This window comes from Scyliorhinus torazame, chromosome 25 (genome assembly GCF_047496885.1).
Source record: "Scyliorhinus torazame isolate Kashiwa2021f chromosome 25, sScyTor2.1, whole genome shotgun sequence".
NCBI classification, from domain to species: domain Eukaryota; kingdom Metazoa; phylum Chordata; class Chondrichthyes; order Carcharhiniformes; family Scyliorhinidae; genus Scyliorhinus; species Scyliorhinus torazame.
In genome coordinates, this window is record NC_092731.1 from 22,309,095 (window position 1) to 22,332,437 (window position 23,343).

The 23,343-nt window shown below is 51.7% G+C and overlaps 1 protein-coding gene across 8 annotated transcripts in view; it reads right to left on the minus strand.

Moving 5' to 3' along the window:
* LOC140402405 (SERTA domain-containing protein 1-like) overlaps positions 1 to 23,100 on the minus strand; it is a 38,468-nt gene extending 15,368 nt beyond the window's left edge. For 2 of the 8 annotated variants that reach the window (XM_072490162.1, XM_072490166.1), the window contains exon 1: positions 8,414 to 8,549. The gene's annotated coding sequence lies outside the window, so the exon portion shown is untranslated. Of the gene's footprint in view, positions 1 to 8,413; positions 8,550 to 22,884 lie in introns of those variants that run through there. The other 6 variants (XM_072490163.1, XM_072490167.1, XM_072490160.1 and 3 more) reach the window with 6 other exon arrangements.
* Positions 23,101 to 23,343: the final 243 nt, after the last annotated feature.

The window sequence follows — 23,343 nt, forward strand, 5'->3', positions numbered from 1 at the left end:
GCCGTCTGGGAACGCCACGTAGGCGTACTGCGGGTTGGCGTGGAGTAGATGTACCTTTTCCACCAGTGGGTCTGATTTGTGCGCCCGCACATGTTTCCGGAGCAGGATGGGTCCCGGGGCTGCCAGCCAGGTCGGAAGTGACGTTCCAGAAGTGGACTTCCAGGGAAGACAAGGAGGCGCTCGTGCGGCATTTGGTTCGTGGTGGTGCACAGCAGGGACCAGATAGAATGAAGGGCATCCGGGAGGACTTCCTGCCAGCGGGAAGTTGGGAGACTCCTAGACCGTAGGGCCAGTAGGACGGTCTTCCAGACCGTTCCGTTCTCCCTCTCTACCTGCCCGTTCCCCCGGGGGTTGTAGCTGGTCGTCCTGCTCGAGGCTATGCCCTTGCTGAGCAGGAATTGACGCAGCTCGTCACTCATGAAGGAGGACCCCCTATCGCTATGGATGGAGGCGGGGAAACCGAACAGGGTAAAGATGGTGCAGAGGGCTTTAATGACCGTAGCCGCGGTCATGTCGGGGCAGGGGATGGCGAAGGGGAAACGGGAGTATTCGTCAACGACGTTAAGAAAGTACGTGTTGCGTTCGGTGGAGGGGAGGGGGCCTTTGAAATCCAGACTGAGGCGTTCAAAGGGACGGGAAGCCTTTATCAGGTGCGCTCTATCTGGCCTGAAAAAATGCGGTTTGCATTCTGCGCAGATCTGGCAGTTCCTGGTGACTGTTCGGACCTCCTCGACGGAGTACGAGAGGTTGCGGGCCTTTATAAAGTGGTAGAAGCGAGTGACCCCCGGGTGGCAGAGGTCCTCGTGGAGGGCTTGGAGGCGGTCCACTTGTGCGTTGGCACATGTGCCACGAGTTGGCACATGTGCCGCGAGATAGGGCATCGGACGGCTCATTCAGCTTTCCGGGACGGTACAAGATCTCATAGTTGTAGGTGGAGAGTTCGATCCTCCACCGCAGGATCTTGTCGTTCTTGATCTTGCCCCGCTGTGCATTATCGAACATGAAGGCTACCGACCGTTGGTCAGTGAGGAGAGTGAATCTCCTACCGGCCAGGTAATGCCTCCAATGTCGCACAGCTTCCACTATGGCTTGGGCCTCCTTTTCTACTGAGGAGTGGCGAATTTCTGAAGCGTGGAGGGTCCGGGAGAAAAAGGCCCCGGGCCTGCCCGCTTGGTTGAGAGTGGCCGCCAGAGCTATGTCGGATGCGTCGCTCTCAACTTGGAAGGGGAGGGACTCGTCGATGGCGCGCATCGTGGCCTTTGCGATATCCGCTTTGATGCGGCTGAAGGCCTGGCGGGCCTCTGTCGACAGGGGAAAAGTAGTGGACTGGATTAGTGGGCGGGCCTTGTCTGCGTACTGGGGGACCCACTGGGCGTAATAAGAAAAGAAGCCCAGGCAACGTTTCAGGGCTTTGGCACAGTGGGGAAGAGGGAACTCCATGAGGGGGCGCATGCGTTCAGGGTCGGGGCCTATCACTCCATTACGCACTACGTAGCCCAAGGTGGCTAGACGGTCGGTGCTAAACATGCATTTTTCCTCGTTGTAGGTGAGGTTGAGGGCGTTAGCGGTCTGGAGGAATTTGCGGAGGTTGGCGTCGTGGTCCTGCTGGTCGTGGCCGCAGATGGCGACGTTGTCGAGGTACGGGAACGGGGCCCGTAAACCGTGCTGGTCAACCATTCGGTCCATCTCCCGTTGGAAGACCAAGACTCCGTTCGTGACGCCGAATGGAACCCTTAAGAAGTGGTATAGCCGCCCGTCTGCTTTGAAGGCAGTGTACTTGCGGTCACCGGGGCGAATGGGGAGCTGGTGGTATGCGGACTTAAGGTCCACGGTGGAGAAGACCTTGTACTGTGCAATCCGATTGACCATATCGGATATGCGGGGAAGAGGGTACGCATCTAGCTGCGTGTACCTGTTGATGGTCTGACTGTAGTCTACGACCATCCTCTGCTTCTCCCCTGTCTTCACTACTACTTTGAATTTGTCTATATACGTGTTTCTGGAACAGACCTCTTCATTCACCTGAGGAAGGAGCAGCGCTCCGAAAGCTAGTGACATCGAAACAAACCTGTTGGACTTTAACCTGGTGTTGTAAGACTTCGTACTGTGCTCACCCCAGTCCAACGCCGGCATCTCCACATCATGGCTACCATCGACACCGCAAACTGCCGGCTCAAAGTGGAGAGGATCTCCAGGAAGATCGCGCATATAGACACTGACATTAAGTTTCTACAAAGATGCAAGAAAGCAGATAAGATCCCGAAAGGGCTACAGATCACAAACCCACTCAAGTCGACCTACAACACAGACTTCGCTGAGAGACTCTACCGTCGCACCTCTCTCACACTCCTCAACCACCTCGTCCGCCAGCTCTACAGCAGACGACGCAACCTGGAAACCAAGATAGAGGCCATATTCTCAACTTGCGCTCAGGATGCAGCAGACCAGCTGCGGGACACCGCCAAACAGATGAGACAACAATACTATGCCACCTATATGCATACCAAGAACAGAAAGCTTGAGAAACTTGGCATCACCACCGGCAGCAACCAAGCCACCCCCGGTGCCACAGTAGAAAACAATACAGGGAAATCTATTGTCAACTTGTCAGACTACACCCTTCAACCAGACGAAATCGAAGTCCTCAGCAGAGGGCTCAATTTCTGCACCACCACCAAAATGGACCCCATCAGTCTCGCGGCAGACACGGAGGAATTCATCAGGCGAATGAGGCTCCGGGAATTCTTCCACAGACCCCAAGAGGCCAACAGCGAACCCAAGCAGACTACCAATGAACCGGAACAGCAGACCGAGAGATCTGCAGTGCGGCAACCGAAGAGGAAAGAGTCGAATTGGACCCCTCCGGAAGGCCGCTGCCCTAGACTCGACATGTATGCTCAAGCCGTCAGGAGTCGCGTCAATGCCAGATTCATCAGTCGCATTCACAAGACAGCCCCAAACGTCACCCAAGCACAACGCAATGCCATCCGCGCTCTCAAGACCAACCGCAGCATCGTCATCAAACCAGCAGACAAAGGGGGGGCCACTGTCGTACTGAACAGAACGGACTATTGCAAGGAAGTATACTGACAACTGAACAACCAAGAACACTACAGACAGTTACCCGCAGATCCGACCAAGGAACACATCCGCCAACTTAACAGACTGATCAAGACCTTGGATCCAGATCTTCAGAGCACCCTACGTGCTCTCATCCCACGTACTCCCCGCATTGGAGATCTCTACTGCCTCCCGAAAATACATAAGGCCAACACACCAGGCCGCCCTATCGTTTCAGGCAATGGGACCCTGTGTGAGAACCTCTCTGGCTACATCGAGGGCATCTTGAAACCCATCGTACAAGGTACACCCAGCTTCTGTCGCGACACGACGGACTTCCTACAGAAACTCAGCACCCATGGACCAGTTGAACCAGGTACATTCCTCGTCACAATGGACGTCTCGGCACTCTACACCAGCATCCCCCATGACGACGGCATTGCTGCAACAGCCTCAGTACTCCACACCGACAACTGCCAATCTCCAGACGCAATTCTGCAACTCATCCGCTTCATTCTGGATCACAACGTCTTCACCTTCGACAACAAGTTCTTCATCCAGACGCACGGAACAGCCATGGGGACCAAATTCGCACCCCAATACGCCAACATCTTCATGCACAAGTTTGAACAGGACCTACTCACCGCACAGGACCTTCAACCGATGTTATACACCAGATACATCGATGACATTTTTTTCCTTTGGACCCACGGCGAAGAATCACTGAAACGACTACATGATGACATTAATAAGATCCATCCAACCATCAGACTCACCATGGACTACTCTCCAAAATCAGTTGCATTCTTGGACACACTCGTCTCCATCAAGGACGGTCACCTCAGCACTTCGCTTTACCGCAAACCCACGGATAACCTCATGATGCTCCACTTCTCCAGCTTCCACCCTAAACACATTAAAGAAGCCATGCCCTATGGACAAGCGCTCCGTATACACAGGATCTGCTCAGACGAGGAGGAGCGTAACAGACATCTCGGGACGTTGAAAGATGCCCTCGTACGAACAGGATATGGCACTCGACTCATCGATCGACAGTTCCAACGCGCCACAGCGAAAAACCGGACCAACCTCCTCAGAAGACAAACATGGGACACATCCGACAGAATACCCTTCGTCGTCCAGTACTTCCCCGGAGCGGAGAAACTACGTCATCTTCTTCACAGCTTTCAACACGTCATTGATGACGGTGAACATCTTGCCAAGGTCATCCCCACACCCCCACTTCTTGCCTTCAAACAACCGCGCAACCTCAAACGAACCATTGTTTGCAGCAAACTACCCAGTCTTCAGAACAGTGGCCTCGACACCACACAACCCTGTCATGGCAATCTCTGCAAGACGTGCCAGATCATCGACATGGATACCACTATTACACGTGAGAACACCACCCACCAGGTACGCGGTACATACTCGTGCGACTCGGCCAACGTTGTCTACCTCATACGCTGCAGGAAAGGATGTCCTGAAGCGTGGTACATTGGCGAGACCATGCAGACGCTGCAACAACGAATGAACGGACATCGCGCGACAATCACCAGGCAGGAATGTTCCCTTCCAGTCGGGGAACACTTCAGCAGTTAAGGGCATTCAGCCTCTGATCTCCGGGTAAGCGTTCTCCAAGGCGGCCTTCAGGACCCGCGACAACGCAGAATCGCCGAGCAGAAACTTATAGCCAAGTTCCGCACACATGAGTGCGGCCTCAACCGGGACCTGGGATTCATGTCGCATTACATTCATCCCCCACCATCTGGCCTGCGAAATCCTACCAACTGTCCTGGCTTGGTTCAATTCACACCTCTTTAACCTGGGGTTACCCCATCTCTGGATCTGTAAAGATTTAATCACCTGCTAATGCTCGCATTCCAAGCATTGTTTGGCATCTTTGAATTTGTCTATATATATGTTTCTGGAACAGACCTCTTCATTCACCTGAGGAAGGAGCAGCGCTCCGAAAGCTAGTGACATCGAAACAAACCTGTTGGACTTTAACCTGGTGTTGTAAGACTTCGTACTGTACTTCACTACTACCACCTGAGCTCTCCAGGGACTATTGCTGGCCTGGATTATGCCTTCCTTCAGCAGCCGCTGGTAATTTTTGAACTCTCTCCCCTGCACCGTTAGGTTTACGCTGCAGAACCCTTTGATTGCAACGGAGTGGGAGCCCGCCGCCAGGAAATTTTTTGGGTGCTTGGCCGAATTACAAGGGAACAGCGTCTTACCGTGTCCGGATGAATAAAACTCTCTGCGCTCCCAGAGTCGATCAAACACGGCGTCTCGTGCCCGTTCACGAGCACCTTTGTCGTTGTCGTCTGGAGCATCCGGGGCCGCGACTGGTCGACGGTCACCGATGCCAAACGTGGTTGGTGCATCAGATCGTTGTCTTCAGGCAGTGTGGAGCCGTCCACGCTGGGGTCCTTGCCTGTCAGCCAAGATGGCGGCGTCCATGGATCGCACGCTGCCGGGGGTGGACAAAATGGCCGCTCCCATGGGTCGCACCCCCCTCGTGGTGTCCGGGGTCCAAAATGGCGGCGCCCGTTGGCCGCCCATGGGTCGCTGGGGGGGGGGGGGGTTGAGCCCGTGGTCCCGTTTCTTCCCCGGAGATAGCGGCGACCCCACGGGACTGGCACACCGCTGCGTAGTGCCCCTTTTTGCCGCAGCTTTTACAGGTGGCCGAGCGGGCCGGGCAGCGCTGGCGGGGGTGTTTCGGCTGGCTGCAAAAGTAGCAGCGGGGCCCCCCCGGGTGGTCTGGGATTCTGGCCGCGCACGCTTGCGGAGGGGTGGGGGGTGCCAGGGGGTCGGTCGCAGCGGGGGTCCACGGAGCCCAAGGGGCTGTAGTGCGGTCGGGGGCATAGGCGCGGGCGTTTTGGGAGGCCACGTCGAGGGAGGCTGCGAGGGCCCGTACCTCTGTGAGTCCGAGAGAGTCTTTCTCTAAAAGTCTCTGGCGAATTTGCGACGATGCCAAACCTGCTACGTAAGCGTCTCTGATCAGGAGGTCCGTATGTTCGTTCGCCATAACCGCTGGGCAGTTGCAGTTTCTTCCCAGGATCGTCAGCGCATTGAAGAATTCGTCCAGCGATTCCCCGGGGATTTGTCGTCTCGTCGCGAGCTGGTAGCGTGCGTAGACCTGGTTGACGGGCCTAATGTAGATCTCCTTCAGCAAGTTGATCGCCGCTGGGAATTCTTCTGCGTCCTCGATGAGAGAGTAGATTTCGGGACTCACTCTGGAATGCAGGACCTGCATCTTCTGGTCTTCCGTTGGTCTGCCGGGGGCCGTTCGGAGGTACCCCTCAAAGCACGCCAGCCAGTGCTTAAACGCCGATGTTGCGTTAGCTGCGTGGGGGCCGATTCGCAGGCACTCCGGGGCGATCCGGAGCTCCATATTCCTTTTTAAGTCTGCTCAGTAAATTGTAGCACCATCGATCACACACGAGGCGAGACGGAGAGAACTTCAATCGAGGCTTTATTGAGCAGACTTGTTCAGACTTGTTCCCCAGCAGCTCAGTCACAGAATGCAGCTGCGGGGAGTAAACCGGGTTCTTATACCCCGCCTATCTGGGTGGAGCCCAGTAGGCGGCAGATCCAATCGGGACCCAGCATCTGTCCTCCAATAGCTCCTCGGCATTCATGGTGTACCGTATTACCCCTAATACATACCACCACAGAGACAGAGACAGAAAGAGAGAGAGAGACAGAGACAGAGAGACAGACAGCCAGAAAGAGACAGAGAGGCAGGCAGAGAGGCAGAGAGGCAGACAGAGAGACAGACAGGCAGACAGAGAGACAGACAGGCAGATAGAGAGGCAGACAGAGAGGCAGACAGCGAGGCAGACAGGCAGAGAGAGAGAGACGGACAGACAGGCAGAGAGAGACACAGACAGACAGGCAGAGAGAGAGAAACAGACAGGCAGACAGCCAGAGAGAGAGAGACAGACCGACAGCCAGAGAGAGAGACAGACAGCCAGAGAGAGAGAGAGAGAGAGAGACAGACAGACAGCCAGCCAGAGAGAGAGAGAGAGAGACAGAGAGAGAGCCAGACAGACAGCCAGAGAGAGAGAGACAGACAGACAGCCAGAGAGAAAGAGCCAGAGAGAGAGAGACAGACAGACAGACAGCCAGAGGAGAGACAGACAGACAGCCAGAGAGACAGAGAGAGAGACAGGCACAGAGACAGAGAGAGAGACAGGCAGAGAGAGAGAGAAAGAGACAGGCAGAGAGAGAGAGAGAGAGAGAAGACAGGCAGAGAGCGAGAGAGACAGGCAGAGAGCGAGAGAGACAGGCAGAGAGCGAGAGAGACAGGCAGAGAGAGACAGAGCGGCAGACAGAGAGAGAGAGACAGGCAGAGCGACAGGCAGAGAGAGAGAGAGAGAGAGACAGGCAGAGAGAGAGAGAGAGAGAGACAGGCAGAGAGAGAGGGGGAGAGACAGGCAGAGAGAGAGAGAGAGAGAGAGACAGGCAGAGAGAGAGAGAGAGAGACAGGCAGAGAGAGAGAGAGAGAGACAGGCAGAGAGAGAGAGAGAGAGACAGGCAGAGAGAGAGAGAGAGACAGGCAGAGAGAGAGAGAGAGAGAGACAGAGCGAGACAGGCAGAGAGAGACAGGCAGAGAGCGACAGGCAGAGAGCGACAGGCAGAGAGCGACAGGCAGAGAGCGACAGGCAGAGAGAGACAGACAGAGAGACAGACAGAGAGACAGACAGAGAGACAGACAGACAGGCACAGACAGGCAGAGAGAGACAGACAGGCAGAGAGAGACAGAGAGAGAGAGAGACAGAGAGAGAGAGACAGAGACAGAGACAGAGACAGAGAGAGAGAGACAGACAGAGACAGACAGACAGAGGTAGATAGAGAGACAGAGATAGATAGAGACAGAAGAGAGAGTGACGGAGAGAGAGAGAGACAGAGACAGACAGAGATAGATAGATAGATAGACAGACATAGATAGAGACAGAGAAGAGAGTGACGGAGAGTGAGAGAGACAGATAGAGAGAGAGACAGTGAGAAAGACAGAGAGAGAGAGAGATAGATAGAGGGGGAGACAGAGAGAGTGCCGGAGAGGAGTGAGAGACAGAGAGAGAGAGACAGAAAGATAGATAGAGAGAATGCCGGAGAGAGAGACAGAGAGAGTGCCGGAGAGAGAGAGATAGATAGAGATAGAGAGAGAGACAGAGAGGGTGCCGGTGAGGAGTGAGAGACAGAGGAAGACCTTCCCCGTCTCGATCACAATCCGAAACAGAGCAACAGCATGGAAATCACTAAGAGGCAGTCCCGAAGAGAACTCGCCGGACTAAGAAACTACATACACTCTGCCACTTTTCTCTCGCAGGTTCAACCTTACCATGATATACAGCAAGCGGGGGGGGCATTCGGCCCAACTGATCCAGCGCCTTCCAGAATCCCCCTTCCTGCTTGCCATGAATATGTGCACTGTACAGTGAGGGATGTCTCCAGCTGCCTGGGTCCGAGCCGGCTGCTTGCTGTCACCCAGCAGCTGAGAGCACTCCCGCCCCTGTCACATGATATAGAGTAAAGCCGACCCACACACACAGGAAGTGAAACTAAAAGTTAAGGAGCCTCCTTCCCTCCCCCTCCTTGCTGTTCCCAGCCTGGCTGCTGCTGGTACTCTCAAGCTGGCTGCATCCAAGGCACATTCAAGTAACCCCAAACAGGGGCAAATATCAGAAACAGCCGGGGATCAGTGCACTGGAGGATCATAATAACAATATTAGTGTCACATTGCATTAACACTGCAATTAAATCACTGTGAAAAATCTGACAGGGACCGAAGGGGATGACACAAGGAGTTAATGGGACGATTGAAATTTCAGCTGGAGGAGGCGACAGGGACTATGTGGGTGCTGAGTACAGCCTCCAGGCGAGTCATGGATGACTCATTCTCTATCACGACGATCAGAGCAGGGCAGTAAAGAAAAAAATTCTACTTAGCAAGAGAATATTCATGGCTGAGACAGATAGAGCCTCATGGGGTGAGGATCTATCCAGGGACATCGAACAAAGGTGGGTGATAGGATGGAGGTGGGGGAAACAGTCACCATCGGAATGGCAGAACAGAATAGAGGGGATGAATGACCGACCTCTGTTCCTACCTCGGCCCAGGGAACAAAATAACATGAATTTTGAAAAGCAAAAGATATTGGAGACGGGGTGGCTGTCCTATTACCTTGACTTCCAGAATATTTTGCATGACCAGATATATTATGCCCTTCATAGAATCAGAGAATTTACAGTGCAGAAGGAGGCCATTCGGCCCATCAAGTCTGCACCGGCCCTTGGAAAGCGCACCCTACTTAAGGCTACACCCCCACCCATAACCCAACCTAACCTTTTGGACACGAACGGCAATTTCGCATAGCCAATCCACCTCACTCAATCTGATTGGAAACCAAGAATGGAGCTCGACATGAGCGTTGTTTCCAGTGGCAGGACTTTGTACAGGGCCTTCCTGCCGATTCCCTTATTTTCCCTTTATTTATGCAGTTATCATTTTTGATCCATTGATGCTGAATGGACATATACCTTTAAGTCAAGCAGGGGAAATGATGTATTCCAAGAGAACCCTCTGCTAGCTTTGGACCGCAAAACTCAGACTTTGTGACACCCGGGAGATGGGGTGGGACTCAGTTTAGCTCACTGGGCTAAATCGCTGTCTTTGAAAGCAGACCAAGGCAGGCCAGCAGCACGGTTCAATTCCTGTAACAGCCTCCCCAAACAGGCGCCGGAATGTGGCGACTAGGGGATTTTCACAGTAACTTCATTTGAAGCCTTCTTGTGACAGTAAGCGATTTTCATTTCATTTTCAGTTTGATTGGTGACAATAGATTGGCCAAAAGGCTGTATTCTGCCCAGTAAAAGGTGGCGATTGGATCCATAGAAAGTGGCCCATCATGTCTGCATCAGCCATCAAGCACCTATCTATTCTATTCCCATTTTCCAGCACTGGCTACGTAGCCTGCTATTCTATGATGTTTCAAGTACTCATCTAAGTGCTTCTTAAATGTGACGGGTTCCCGCCTCTACCACACTTTCAGGCAGCGAGTTCCAGATTCCCACCACTCTCTGGGTGAAAATGTTTCTCTTCAAATCCCCTGTCCATTACCTTAAATCCATGCAGCCTGGTTATTGACCTCTCTTCTAAGAGAAAAGGTTTCTTCCGATCCACCCTATTGACGTCCCTCATAATTTTGTACACCTCAATCAGGTCCCCCCTCAGCCTTCTCTGCTCCAAGGAAAACAACCCCAGCCTAACCAGCCTCTATTTATAGCTGAAACGCTCCAGCGTTTACACCCTGCAGGCAGACAGAATTATAGGGAATAGCCAGGCGAATACCATCAAACCGAGAGGAGTCATTTTAAAACCATATTTAGCCCCGAGTGGACCACAAGTGGAGTTGATGTGTGTAGTTCTGGTCTCCTCATTTAAAAAAAAAAGGTATATAACCCAGAAATGAATGTCAGCTGCCGAGGAACAGGCCAAAGCAGCCCAGTTATTCCACCTGCAGCTCCACCCAGTCCCCTCAGCACATCTTTCCATTCCCTTTTCTCTCATGTACTCAGCTAGTTTCCTTTTGAAAGCGTCTAAGCTATTTGCCTCAACCACTTCCTGTGGTACAAAGTTTCACATTCTCACCACTTTTTGAGTCAAGAACCTGCTCCTGATATCCTTATTGGATGTGTCAGTATCTACCTTGCCTTTATGCCTCTCATTTTATCAGACAAACAGAAACAAACTCTCCATATCTACTTGGTCCAACAAATGTAAAATTGATTTTCAAATCCTCTAGACCAGCTTGTACAGAACATTGGATATGCCACGTTTAAAATACTGAGCACAGTTGTGATCTCCGTGTTGGTATTGGAGAGAATGCAAAAATAAATATTCACGAGGATAATACTGAAGCCGAGATGGTAACTAGCATTAAAAAATGAAGGGCTCTTCTCTCTAGGGAGCTTTACAATTACGAAAGGGTTTTACGGGGAGAAGCCAGGATTTTGTTACCACTTGTTGTGGTGATCAAAACTGGAGTTTACAAATATGCAGTCGTTCCGAATTAACCCAACAGGCCTTTCGGGATAATCTTCTTTACCAAGATGGGGTTGACAATCTTCTTTACCAAGATGGGGTTGACAATCAACCACTCAATACTACCCAAGGTAGTTGAGGCAAATAGAGCAGATTCATTTAAGAGTAAGTTAGAGGGAAAGAGGAATGGAAGGGTATGTGTTATAACCTGCCTGCTTACCATTGGCTGGGGACTAATGACAATCCCACAATCCTGTGGGAGTATGAGCTTCCCCAATGAGGGAGGTGGAGAAATCATTAGCAGACTCCCTGTATAAATAAAGCTGGCCAGTTTGGAACAAGCAGGAAGGAGTGAGCAGCAAGCAAAGTTGCTGCTGTGTATATATGTTATTGTAAATAAATGTTATTTCTTTGTATCCTTAAAATTTGTGCTGGGTTCTTTGTGGCCCATACAAAACTGGCGATGAGGGTTAAAGTGATTAGCTGTCTACACTGCTGACGCCACCTCCCTGGATTTTTGTGGGATACAGGTTGGAAGTTGTTTTCTATTATACCATGCCTCTGTACGGACGTTTGGGTGGTTTTGATGCTGCGCTGGAAAGCTGGAACCAGTATGCACAACGGATGCGTTACTATTTCTGGGCAAACAATATCACTGAAAATGAGCGCAGGTGGTCATATTGCTCACCGCCTGCGGCCCGCATACGTTTGGGGTGATTAGGAGCCTTGCGTACCCAGCTGCGCCGGACACCAAAACGTTTGATGAACTTGTGACCTTAGTGGGGCAACATTTTAACCCAACCCCGTCCACGATAGTCCAATGTTACCGGTTTAATACCGTTGAGAGGACCCCAGGAGAATCCCTTGCCGACTTTCTATCCAGGCTATGCAGGATTGCGGAATACTGTGACTATGGTGAGACCTTGTCAGAAATGTTACGCGACCGTTTGGTTTGCGGTACTAACAATGTGGCCACCCAGAGGAAGTTGTTAGCTGAGCCAACATTGACTTTTCAACAGGCCATTCAAGTAGTATTGTCCCGAGAGAGCGCAGAACGAGGAGTACAGGAGCTACAGGGAATGGAGGCGCATGCCTTGGGGCGCAACCCCTTTCATCCGAAAACGTCTCCCCGCACTCCTGCGGTACCTTGGGCGAGGCGACGTCCGGATTGACGCCAGTGGCCATCAGACATTCCTCCCCGAAGGGAGCCTTCTCCAGAATCAATGGATGAGGAGCCATGTCCATCTCAGACTTGTAGGCGCCGACCCCGTTGCGGACGCCGGTCCTGGAGGCGCCGTCATTCCGACCGAAACTGGAACCAGCCCAGGGGCCGTACCTCCCATGTGGATGAACCTGCGGCGCTTACTCCTGAGGACGTGGAGACGGAGGATGACTGCCTGCAGCTGCATTGTGTGGTAGCTCCCCGTGTGGCCCCCATTAAGGTGACAGTACGGATCAATGGTCACCCGCTTGAGATGGAGTTGGACACTGACGCAGCGGTCTCAGTGATTGCCCAGAGGACATTCGACCGCATCAAGCAGGGTATACAGACCCTTACATTAACTGACACACAGGCCAGGTTGGCCACCTACACGGGGGAACCATTGGACATAGCAGGAACCATGATGACCCCTGTTGTTTATGGATGCCACGAGGGGCGTTTCCCACTTATCGTGGTGCGCGGCCATGGGCCCAGCCTGTTGGGTCGGGACTGGTTGCGCCATTTGCGGTTGCAGTGGCAGCACATCCTCCAAACAGTTTCTGGAGGGTTGACTGAGGTGCTAGGAAGATACCCAGATGTATTCCAGCCCAGTTTGGGAGAATAAAAGGGGCCGTAGCCCGTATCCAAGCCGAACCAGGAGCCACACCGCGCTATTTCCGGGCTTGCCCGTTGCCTTACGCCTTGCTCGAGAAGGTAGAAGGGGAGCTCACTCGTTTGGAGACTTTGGGTATCATCAGGCCCGTCCGTTTTGCTGGGCAGCTCCAATTGTACCTGTAATGAAGCCAGATGCCACAGTTCGCTTGTGTGGCGACTATAAACTTACAGTGAATACGGCTTCCCAACTCGACCGAAATCCAATGCCTCGCATAGAGGATCTCTATGCGAAGCTTGCAGGCAGACTCTCGTTCACAAAATTAGATGTGAGTCACGCCTACCTACAGTTGGAGCTAGACCCTGTCTCCCGACCATATGTAACGATTAATACACACCGGGGCCTGTATGAATATACACGCTTGCCCTTTGGAGTATTCCTCTGCCTGCGCTATTTTTCAACGCGTTATGGAGGACATTTTGAGAGGTTTACTGCGTGTCGCTGTCTACTTGGATGACGTTTTGATTACAGGGATGTCGGAGCAGGAACATTTGGAAAATCTGGAGGCTGTCCTTCGATGCTTTTCGGAGGCTGGTGTCCTTTTACGTCGCACAAAGTGCGTCTTTCAGGTGAAGGAAGTAGTCTACCTGGGTTATCGGGTGGACCGCGAAGGTTTGCACCCCGTCGCAGAGAAGGTGCGCGCGATTCAACAGGCCCCAGCCCCGACTGACGCTTCGCACCTTCGTTCTTTTCTCGGCCTCATAAACTATTACGGGAAGTTCCTCCCCAATCTGGCAACTACACTGCACCTTCTGCTAAAGAAAAATCACACCTGGGTTTGGGGTCAGCTACAAGAAACCGCTTTCCGGCGGGTAAAACAACAATTGTCGTCGTCTGGGTTACTAACCCATTGTGATCCTGAAAAGCCTTTACTCGTCACATGTGATGCATCCCCGTATGGTATTGGGTCCGTCCTGTCCCACAAGATGGAAAACGGGGCCGAGCGACCGATAGCTTTCGCCTCCCGCACATTGACTGCAGCGGAAAGGAAGTGCGCGCAGATCAAGAAGGAGGGCCTGGCAGTGGTCTTTGCGGTGAAACGTTTCCACCAGTACGTGTATGGCCGCCACTTCACTATCGTGACTGATCATAAGCCTCTGCTGGGACTTTTCCGAGAGGATAAGCCAATACCGCCCATTGCTTCCGCACGGATCCAGCGCTGGGCTTTGTTGCTCGCTGCATACGAGTATTCTCTGGAGCACAAACCAGGAACACAGATAGCGAATGCCGACACACTGAGCTGATTGCCTTTATCGACCAGCCCCATGTCGATCCCCACGACCGGTGAGATGGTTGCAACCCTAAATTTTATGGACACCTTGCCTGTCACGGCATCACAGATCCGTGAGTGGACCCAGACGGAGCCAGTCCTGTCAAAGGTTCGGCACATAGTCCTGTATGGTGGGCAGCATAGACAGCTCCCAGGCGAGTTGCGGGCATTTTCCTCCAAGCTGTCAGAATTCATCGTGGAAGACGGCATACTCTTGTGGGGGACGCGTGTGATTGTCCCGAAAAAAGGCCAGGAGCTGATACTATCAGACTTGCACAATGGGCATCCAGGTGTGACCAAAATGAAAATGTTGGCCCGGAGTTATGTCTGGTGGCCAGGCCTCGACACCGACATTTGAGAAGGTGGGCCAAAACCGCTCCATTTGCCAGGAGCATCAGAAGCTTCCGCCGGCCACGCCCCTACACCACTGGGAATGGCCAGGGCGGCCTTGGGCGCGTTTGCATGTGGATTTCACCAGCCCTTTTCAAGGATCCATGTTCCTTCTATTAATCGACGCCCAGTCTAAATGGCTAGAGGTGCATAAGATGCAGGGGACAACGTCCTGCGCAACAACTGAGCAGATGCGTTTGTCTTTTAGTACGCATGGCCTCCCCGAGGTGCTGGTCACGGATAACTGCACTCCATTCACGAGCGAGGAGTTTGCGAGGTTCATGAAGATGAACGGCATACGCCATATCCACACTGCCCCTTACCACCCGGCTTCAAATGGGTTGGCGGAGCGCGCAGTGCAAACATTCAAACGAGGCCTAAAGAAGCAGCCTTCTGGATCAATGGACCCGAGACTGGCTCGCTTTTTGTTTACGTACAGGACCACCCCCCATGCGGTGACTGGGGTAGCTCCCGCAGAACTCCTAATGGGCCGGAGACTTCGCACCCGCCTTAGCATGGTTTTCCCGGACATTGGCGCAAAAGTATGCCGCACACAAGAACGGCAGGGACAGGGTTTTTCTCGGCATCGGCCGATTCGGCAGTTTGCGCCCGGTTACCCAGTGTTCGTTCGGAATTTTGCTGGTGGTACCCAGTGGGTCCCTGGCGTAATCTTTCGCCAAACGGGCCCTATATCTTACCAGGTGCAAGCCCAGGGTCGTCTCCAGCGCAAACATGTAGACCACGTTCGGTCCAGAAGACTATCCCTTCCAAAGATTCCCCGCCCCCGGAGCTCATTGCTACAGCCGCAGACACAATGGAAAGTAGTCCTCACAATCTTCCTCTGGTGCCTCACTCAAAACCTGCGCAGGTCGTTACAGAACCGCGCGGAGATAGAGACGCCGAGATGACGGAGGCAGCAGACTCTGACTCCGAGATGGAGATACAGGACGCATCAGAGGGGGAATCCTCGGGCCCACGGGCCGTGGATGTACAACCGTTATGCCGTTCATCACGGAAGCGCCGGTCTCCATCTCTTTACACGTCGCCCGATTCAGCGCCTCCTGCAAATGGTGCAAATGCGGCAAAACGAGTCTGACACCCTCCTTCACCAGGGACTTCGGTGGATTCCTTGGACTTTGGGGGGGGGGGGGGGTGGAGGGATGTTATAACCTTTTGGCTGGGGACTAATGACAATCCACAATCCTGTGGGAGTATGAGCTTCCTCAATGAGGGGGGCGGAGAAATCATTAGCAGACACCCTGTATAAATCAAGTTGGCCAGTTTGGAACCAGCCAGGAAGGAGTGAGCAGCAAGCAAAGTTGCTGCTGTGTATATATGTTATTGTAAATAAATGTTATTTCTTTGTATGCTTAAAACTCATGCTGGATTCTTCGTGGCCCTCACAAAAGTATGCTAACAGGGTTAGATTTTTTAAAATTCGTTTTTGGGATGTGGCGTCGCTGGGCTGGGCCAGCATTTGTTTCCCATCCAATAATAATCTTTATTAATGTCACAAGTAGGCTTACATTAACACTGCAATGAAGTTACTGTGAAAATCCCCTAGTCACCACACTCTGGCGCTTGTTCGGGTACACACGGAGAATTCAGAATGTCTAATTCATTTAACAGCATGTCTTTCGGACTTGTGGGAGGAAATCGGAGCACCCGGAAGAAACCCACGCACACACGAGGAGAACGTGCAGACTCCGCACAGATAGTGACCCAAGCCGGGAATCGAACCTGGGACCCTGGCGCTGTGAAGCAATAGAGCTAACCAATTGCTAGCATGCCGCCCCCACCTTAATTGCCCCTTGAACGGAGTGGCTTGCTAGGCCATTTCAGAGGGGTGCAGTTAAAAGTCAACTGCATCGCTGTGTGGGGCTGGAGTCACATGTAGGCCAGACTAGGTAAGGACAGCTGATTTACTCCTCTGTAGGACATTCATGAACCAGATGGCATTTTACAACAATCGGCAATGGTTTCATGGTCAGCAGAATACCTTTAATTCCAGATATTTATTGAATTTGAATTTCACCATCTGCCATGGTGGGATTCTAACCCGGGACCCCAGAACATTGGTAGTGACAATACTGCAATGCCACGGCCTCTCCGGGGAAGGTTGGAGGAGGCTCCTGTGGAGCATCAACACCAGGACAGACAATTTGGGCCCGATGAACTGTTTCTGGTCTGCAGACGGGATGTGACTATCAGGTCTACAAGTTCAAAGGAGTAAAAGCCCCAGCCGGTGAGGCTTTCCCGATAGCTTTTCTCTTCTTTTGGCTTCTACCATTTTACTTGGGGGTCAATCACGATAATGCTAGCTGATCATCCTTCTCCGTCGCCCCCTGCATCTTACCCATTCCTTTTCCAATCCCGCTGTGCACAAGACTCTCACGACCGGATCTTTCCCATTGGGTCTCAGGCCTTCCTCGTCGCCTTCTTCCACACCGCTCCCTCTCCATCACTGGAATCCAAAATGGTGCTGGAGCATAGCTCTCTGCGAGCTCTCTCCCCCTGTCCCTCTATTATCGCCTATCAGTGTTCTGACCGACTGAAGCTATTTTCCTCTTATATAATTACTAACACTGTTCTTCTATGTTTTCTTACAGATCTGAGGATCCTGCGCGTGCATTTGGTTTGTTTGCATTGTTTGGCCCCTTGATCTGCACTATAAGTCTATGTATCTGCACTGTAACCAATCACTGTTTGTCGATGTACCATTTGTCGATGTTCTCTGTTGATTATGCTTTCGTCTACTGTGTACGTTCCCTCGGCCGCAGGAAAATACTTTGCTGTAATTCGGTACATGTGACAATAAATCAAATGAAATCATCACTCCCCTCACCACATTTCCTCTCACTACCACAGATGGCCATACCATGTCAATTTCTTCGACGCTCCCACAATTTTCATTGGCCCACTTTGATGTCCTGGTTCCTGATTCCGTGACGGGGCAGGACTGATGGTGCCTCGTCTGTCGTCCCTTCCGGGCGCCATATTGAAAAGGCGCCCAACATCACTGACCCACTATTGAAGCTATTTCACAGATGCACCATCGAAAGCATCCTCTCGGGCTGCATCACAGCCTGGTATGGCAACTGCTCGGCCCAGGACCGCAAGAAACTTCAGAGAGTCGTGAACACCGCCCAGTCCATCACACGAACCTGCCTCCCATCCAGTGACTCCATCTACACCTCCCGCTGCCTGGGGAAAGCGGGCAGTATAATCAAAGACCCCTCCCACCCGGCTGACTCACTCTTCCAACTTCTTCCATCGGGCAGGAGATACAGAAGTCTGAGAACACGCACGAACAGACTCAAAAACAGCTTCTTCCCCGCTGTCACCAGACTCCTAAATGACCCTCTTATGGACTGACCTCATTAACACTACACCCTGTATGCTTCACCCGATGCCGGTGCTTATATAGTTACATGGTGTACCTTCTGTAGCCCTATTATGTATTTTCTTTTATTTCCTTTCCATTTCATGTACTTAGTGATCTGTTGAGCTGCTCGCAGAAAAATACTTTTCACTGTACCTCAGTACACGTGACAATAAACAAATCCAATCCAATCCAATTCAAGAAAGAAGGTGGATCTCCTGAAAATTAAGGTTGATCACCCCCCGAGATTGGAAGATGGGCCTCCTGAGAAACAGGATGGATCTCCAGGAACATTGAGGCTGGAAGATGTGCCCCCTTCGCGGACACCAGATCTGGAAGAACCACCTGTCGATGCTCCCCTCTCCCACTGCTGTGGTGTTCCTGGGCCCAGCGTTGCAGTCAGCTTCCATCCTGAACTCCGGAGGCAGCCCCAGGCACTGTGCAGGCGAGTCCCGACATCTGCACACCACGTTGTTCCAAATGTGTTTTGTACCGACGTATTCCTCTGCTGATTCCACGGAGAACCGAGCAGGGGTGGCCAGGCCTTCACCTGCAGACCATTAGTGGGATGCAAACGGGTTTTACAGCGGCCTCCAGCGGGTATCCCCACCTGTCATGGTGGGCAGCGGCAGAAGGTGCGGCAGTCAATTCTCGCTGGCGTAAAACCAACATTTGGGCCTCCTGCTAAATTTGCATTCAGCCAATTGTCCGCTGACTCCACATGCCTTACTGTGCGGTACCGAATGTAATGGAAGATTACAGGAGGGATGGGAACACAAGGTGTTAATAAGATATTTGACATTTCTACCTGAAGGAGTTTGAAGGGATCAGTGGGAGTGGCAAAGGCAGGTGATAAGCCAACTCATGAATCAGGGCTGACTCATCCCACTGCATGACAATGGTACTACACCGTTGGACCCAGAATCTGCAGCTGCCTAGATCCGAAACTCTGGAATTCCTGTCTGCAATCTCTCCATTTCTCTTTCATCCATTACAGAGTCTCCTAACAACAGTACTCTTTAATTAAGCATTTGATCACCTCTCCTAATATTTACGCAGCACGGTGTTTGTTTATACATCAAGTGGTGGGGACATTTTTTAAGGCACTCTGTAACTGCAAGCGGGTGTTAAGGGAATGACTGGTGCACGAGGAAGGATTGAGGACTCCGTTCTCTCTTCCGAAGCGAAAACCAAGAGAGGAGACGAGAGAAAGGTTTAAAAAAAGAACGGACTTGCATTTCTACAGTGCATCACGTGACCATTGAATGTACTCCCTGTTGTAATGTAGCAAACAGAGCAACCAATTTGGACACAGCACACTCTGGCAACCAGCAGTGTGATAATTACGCGTGATCCAGGACAGACTTGTTCACAAACTCCCACATATTACAGTGTTGACATCCTGCCTGCACTGCTATTTCCAGGCATTATTAATTTGTTAGCAGTCTGGAGCCAACAGGATCACTTGATATCTAGTATTAATTATTTGATGGATTAGCCTGTTAGGTAAATTAGTGATTAACAGTTGATTTATAATTGCTGTAGACCTGATAGTCATTCAATGTGAGTTGAATCCCTGGAGCATTGTCTTTTTGTTCTGTGAAGAGAGGCAGTCATCACCGGCTAATTTGCCCTTGAGATGGTGGTGAGTCGCCTTCTTGAACCATTACATTCAACATGGTGTAGGTGCACCCACCGTGCTGTCAAAGAGTTCTGGGAATTTGACCGAGTGACACTGAGGATATGGCGATACCGTGCCAAGTCAGGACGGTGCTGGGATTGGAAGGAAGCGTGGTGGTGTTCCCTTTCATAGAAATCCATGGGATCCCGACAGTGCAAAAGGAGGCCATTCGGCCCATCGAGTCTGCACCAAATCACCCCACCCAGACCCACTCTCCCGCAACCCAGCAATCTAACCTCCACACCTTTGGCCATTAAAGTCAGAATTAAACCCGGGTCCCTGGCACTGTGAGGCAGCAGTGCTGACCACTGTGCCACTGCGCCGCACATCTGCTGCCTTTGTCTTTCCACGTGGTAGCGGTCGTGAGTTTGGAAGATGATGTCGAAGGAGACTTGGTGCAGTGCTTCCTGTAGATGGTACTCACTGCTGGCATTGTGCATCGATGGTGGAGGGCATGAATGAAAAGATGGTGGCTAGGGTGGCAATCAAGTGGGCTATTTTTAAAAAAAATTTGAGTACCCAATTCTTTTTTTCCCAATTAAGGGACAATTTAGCGTGGCCAATCCACATACCCTGCACATAGAATTTACAGTACAGAAGGAGGCCATTTGGCCCATCGAGTCTGCACCGGCCCTTACAAAGAGCACCCTACTCAAGCCCACATCTGTACCCCATCCCTGTAACGCAGTAACCACCACTTAACCTTTTTTTTTGGACACTAAGGGTAATTTAGCATAGCCAATCCACCTAACCCGCACATCTTTGGACTGCGGGAGGAAACCGGAGCACCCGGAGGAAACCCACGCAGACACGGGGAGAACGTGCAGACTCCGCACAGACAGTGACCCAAGCCGGGAATCGAACCTGGAACCCTGGAGCTGTGAAGTAACTGTGCTAACCACTATGCTACCGTGCTGCACCATCTTTTGGGTTGTGGGGGCGAAACCCACGCGAACACGGGAGAATGTGCAAACTCCACAAGGACAGTGACCCAGAGCTGGGATTGCAAGTGGGCTGTTTTGACCAGGATGCTGTTGAGCTTCTTTAGTACTGTTGGAGCTGCATTCATCCAGACAAGTGGAGAGTATTTCCAACACACACCTGACTTGTGCCTTGTAGATGGTGGACAGGTTTTGGTGAATCAAATGGAGAGTTATTTGTTGCAGGATTCCCAGCGTCTGACCTGCTCTTGCAGCCACAGTATTTATATGCTTGGTCCAGTTCAGTCTTTGGCCAATGGTGACCCCCAGGATGTTGATAGTGTGGGATTCAGTGATAGCAATATAAATTTAATGCCATAGGGAAGTGGTTGGATTCTCTCTTGTTGAGTATGGGTCATTGTCTGGCACTCGTGTGGCACAAATTGAACTTTCTACTTATTAACCCAAGCCAAGGTCTAGACATGGACAAGGACTGCTTCAGTATCTGTATTCAGTATCAGTAACCTTTGCAGATGACACAAAGGTTGGTGGAATTGCGGATAGCGATGAGGACTGTCAGAGGATACAGCAGGATTTAGATCATTTGGAGACTTGGGTGGAGAGATGGCAGATGGAGTTTAATCTGGACAAATGTGAGGTAATGCATTTTGGAAGGTCTATGCAGGTAGGGAATATACAGTGAATGGTAGAACCCTCAAGAGTATTGAAAGTCAAAGAGATCTAGGAGTACAGGTCCACAGGTCACTGAAAGGGGGAACACAGTTGGAGAAGGTAGTCAAGCGAGCATACGGCATGCTTGCCTTCATTGGCCGGGGCATTGAGTATAAGAATTGGCAAGTCATGTTGCAGCTGTATAGAACCTTAGTTAGGTCACACTTGGAGTATAGTGTTCAATTCTGGTCGCCACACTACCAGAAGGAGTAGAGGCTTTAGAGAGGGTGCAGAAGAGATTTACCAGGATGTTGCCTGGTATGGAGGGCATTAGCTATGAGGGGCGGTTGAATAAACTCAGTTTGTTCTCACTGGAACGACGGAGGTTGAGGGGTGACCTGATAGAGGTCTACAAAATTATGAGGGGCATAGACAGAGTGGATAGTCAGAGGCTTTTCCCCAGGGTAGAGGGGTCAATTACTAGGGGGCATAGGTTTAAGGTGCGAGGGGCAAGGTTTAGAGTAGATGTACGAGGAGGGCCGAAGGGCCTGTTCCTGTGCTGTACTTTTCTTTGTTCTTTGTTTGTTCTATCTGAGGTGTTACGAATGGTATTACATTGTGCAACCATCCGTGAACATTCCTACTTCTGATGAAGGAAAGGTCATTGATGAAACAGCTGAAGATGGACCGGGCTTAGGATAATATCCTGAGGAACTCCTGCAGTGATGTCCTGAGACTGAGCTCATAGAATCATATCATAGAATTTACAGTACAGGAGGCCATTCAGCCCATCGAGTCTGCACGGCCCTTGGAAAGAGCACCCTACCCAAGCCCACACCTCCACCCTAGCCCCGTAACCCCACCCAACCTTTTTTGGGCACTAAGGGCAATTTAGCATGGTCAATCCACATAACCCGCACATGGGGTGGGGGGGGGGGGGGAACTGTTAGAAAGTGTAAATATGAAGCGGAAACGATGACCGGTCGAACAGTCTGGGCCAGTGGATGAAGGCCGGCCACTGGTGGGGTATCAGAGAGCATCGAGCACCCACAGATGCAAACGCCAGCGGTAAGCGAGACTGGAAAGCCGGGACACTCACCATTTCGGGCACTGGCGACCGAGCTGTTTCTAGGACCCTGAAACCTAAGCAACAACATTCAGCGCTGATGTGAAACTTTATAGCCCTTAAACCTACTCCCAACCTGTCCTCTCTCTCTCTCTCGCTGAACGGTGCTAGTAGAGTTAAACTAGAGGGGAGGAGACAAGGTCGGCGCGGAGTCTGCTGTATTCGTCACGATCCCGAAGGCGCGCTCTCCTGCCAGGCTGGGAGGGTGAATCACTCGCTATTTACCAAGTACTACTCACGCAATTCCCACCGCCTCTTACCTTCTTCCTCTGAATCTCCCCCGCGCGCCTTCCCAATCTCCCCTCCCACCCTCATCTATCACTTCAAACAAATTAAAATGTCAGGATCGCGGGGATTCCCAACTAACTCGAGCTTTGGGGGAATCGGATTTCAAGTCGAATTCAATCTTTAAAGTCAAAGTAACAACTCTATTATATATTTTAAAACACACACCCGAAAGTGAAGATCCTTTCTTTGCCACAAAAGTATCCACTTTGGGAAAGATACAAGAAACTGACACTTTGTAACTGACTCACCCGCTGCGTCCAGTCAGCGCGCGCGCTACATTGTAACCTTTCCGCCGCTGTGTCAGTTTCACTCGCAAGGCGAGTGTCAGCCGCTTCCGACCGCGGACCCGGATCTAGTTGCTGGGCAACTTGACAGGGCTGCTGTGGAGGGCTGGACGGAGGGAGGGGGGGAAAGGTGGGCATGAGGCAAGGGGAGGGTATTTGTTCCCCTCCCACCTTCCTTCCCTCCCTTCCTGCGCACCAAGCCGCTTGCCGCCAGTGTGCCTCCCGGGAGTTGTAGTTCTGAGGGTGTCCAACAGCTAAAAAGACATTTGAGACGCCAACAGAATGGGCACGGACCTTTTAGTTTAATTTTTAATTAATTTACGGGATGTGGGCGTCGCTG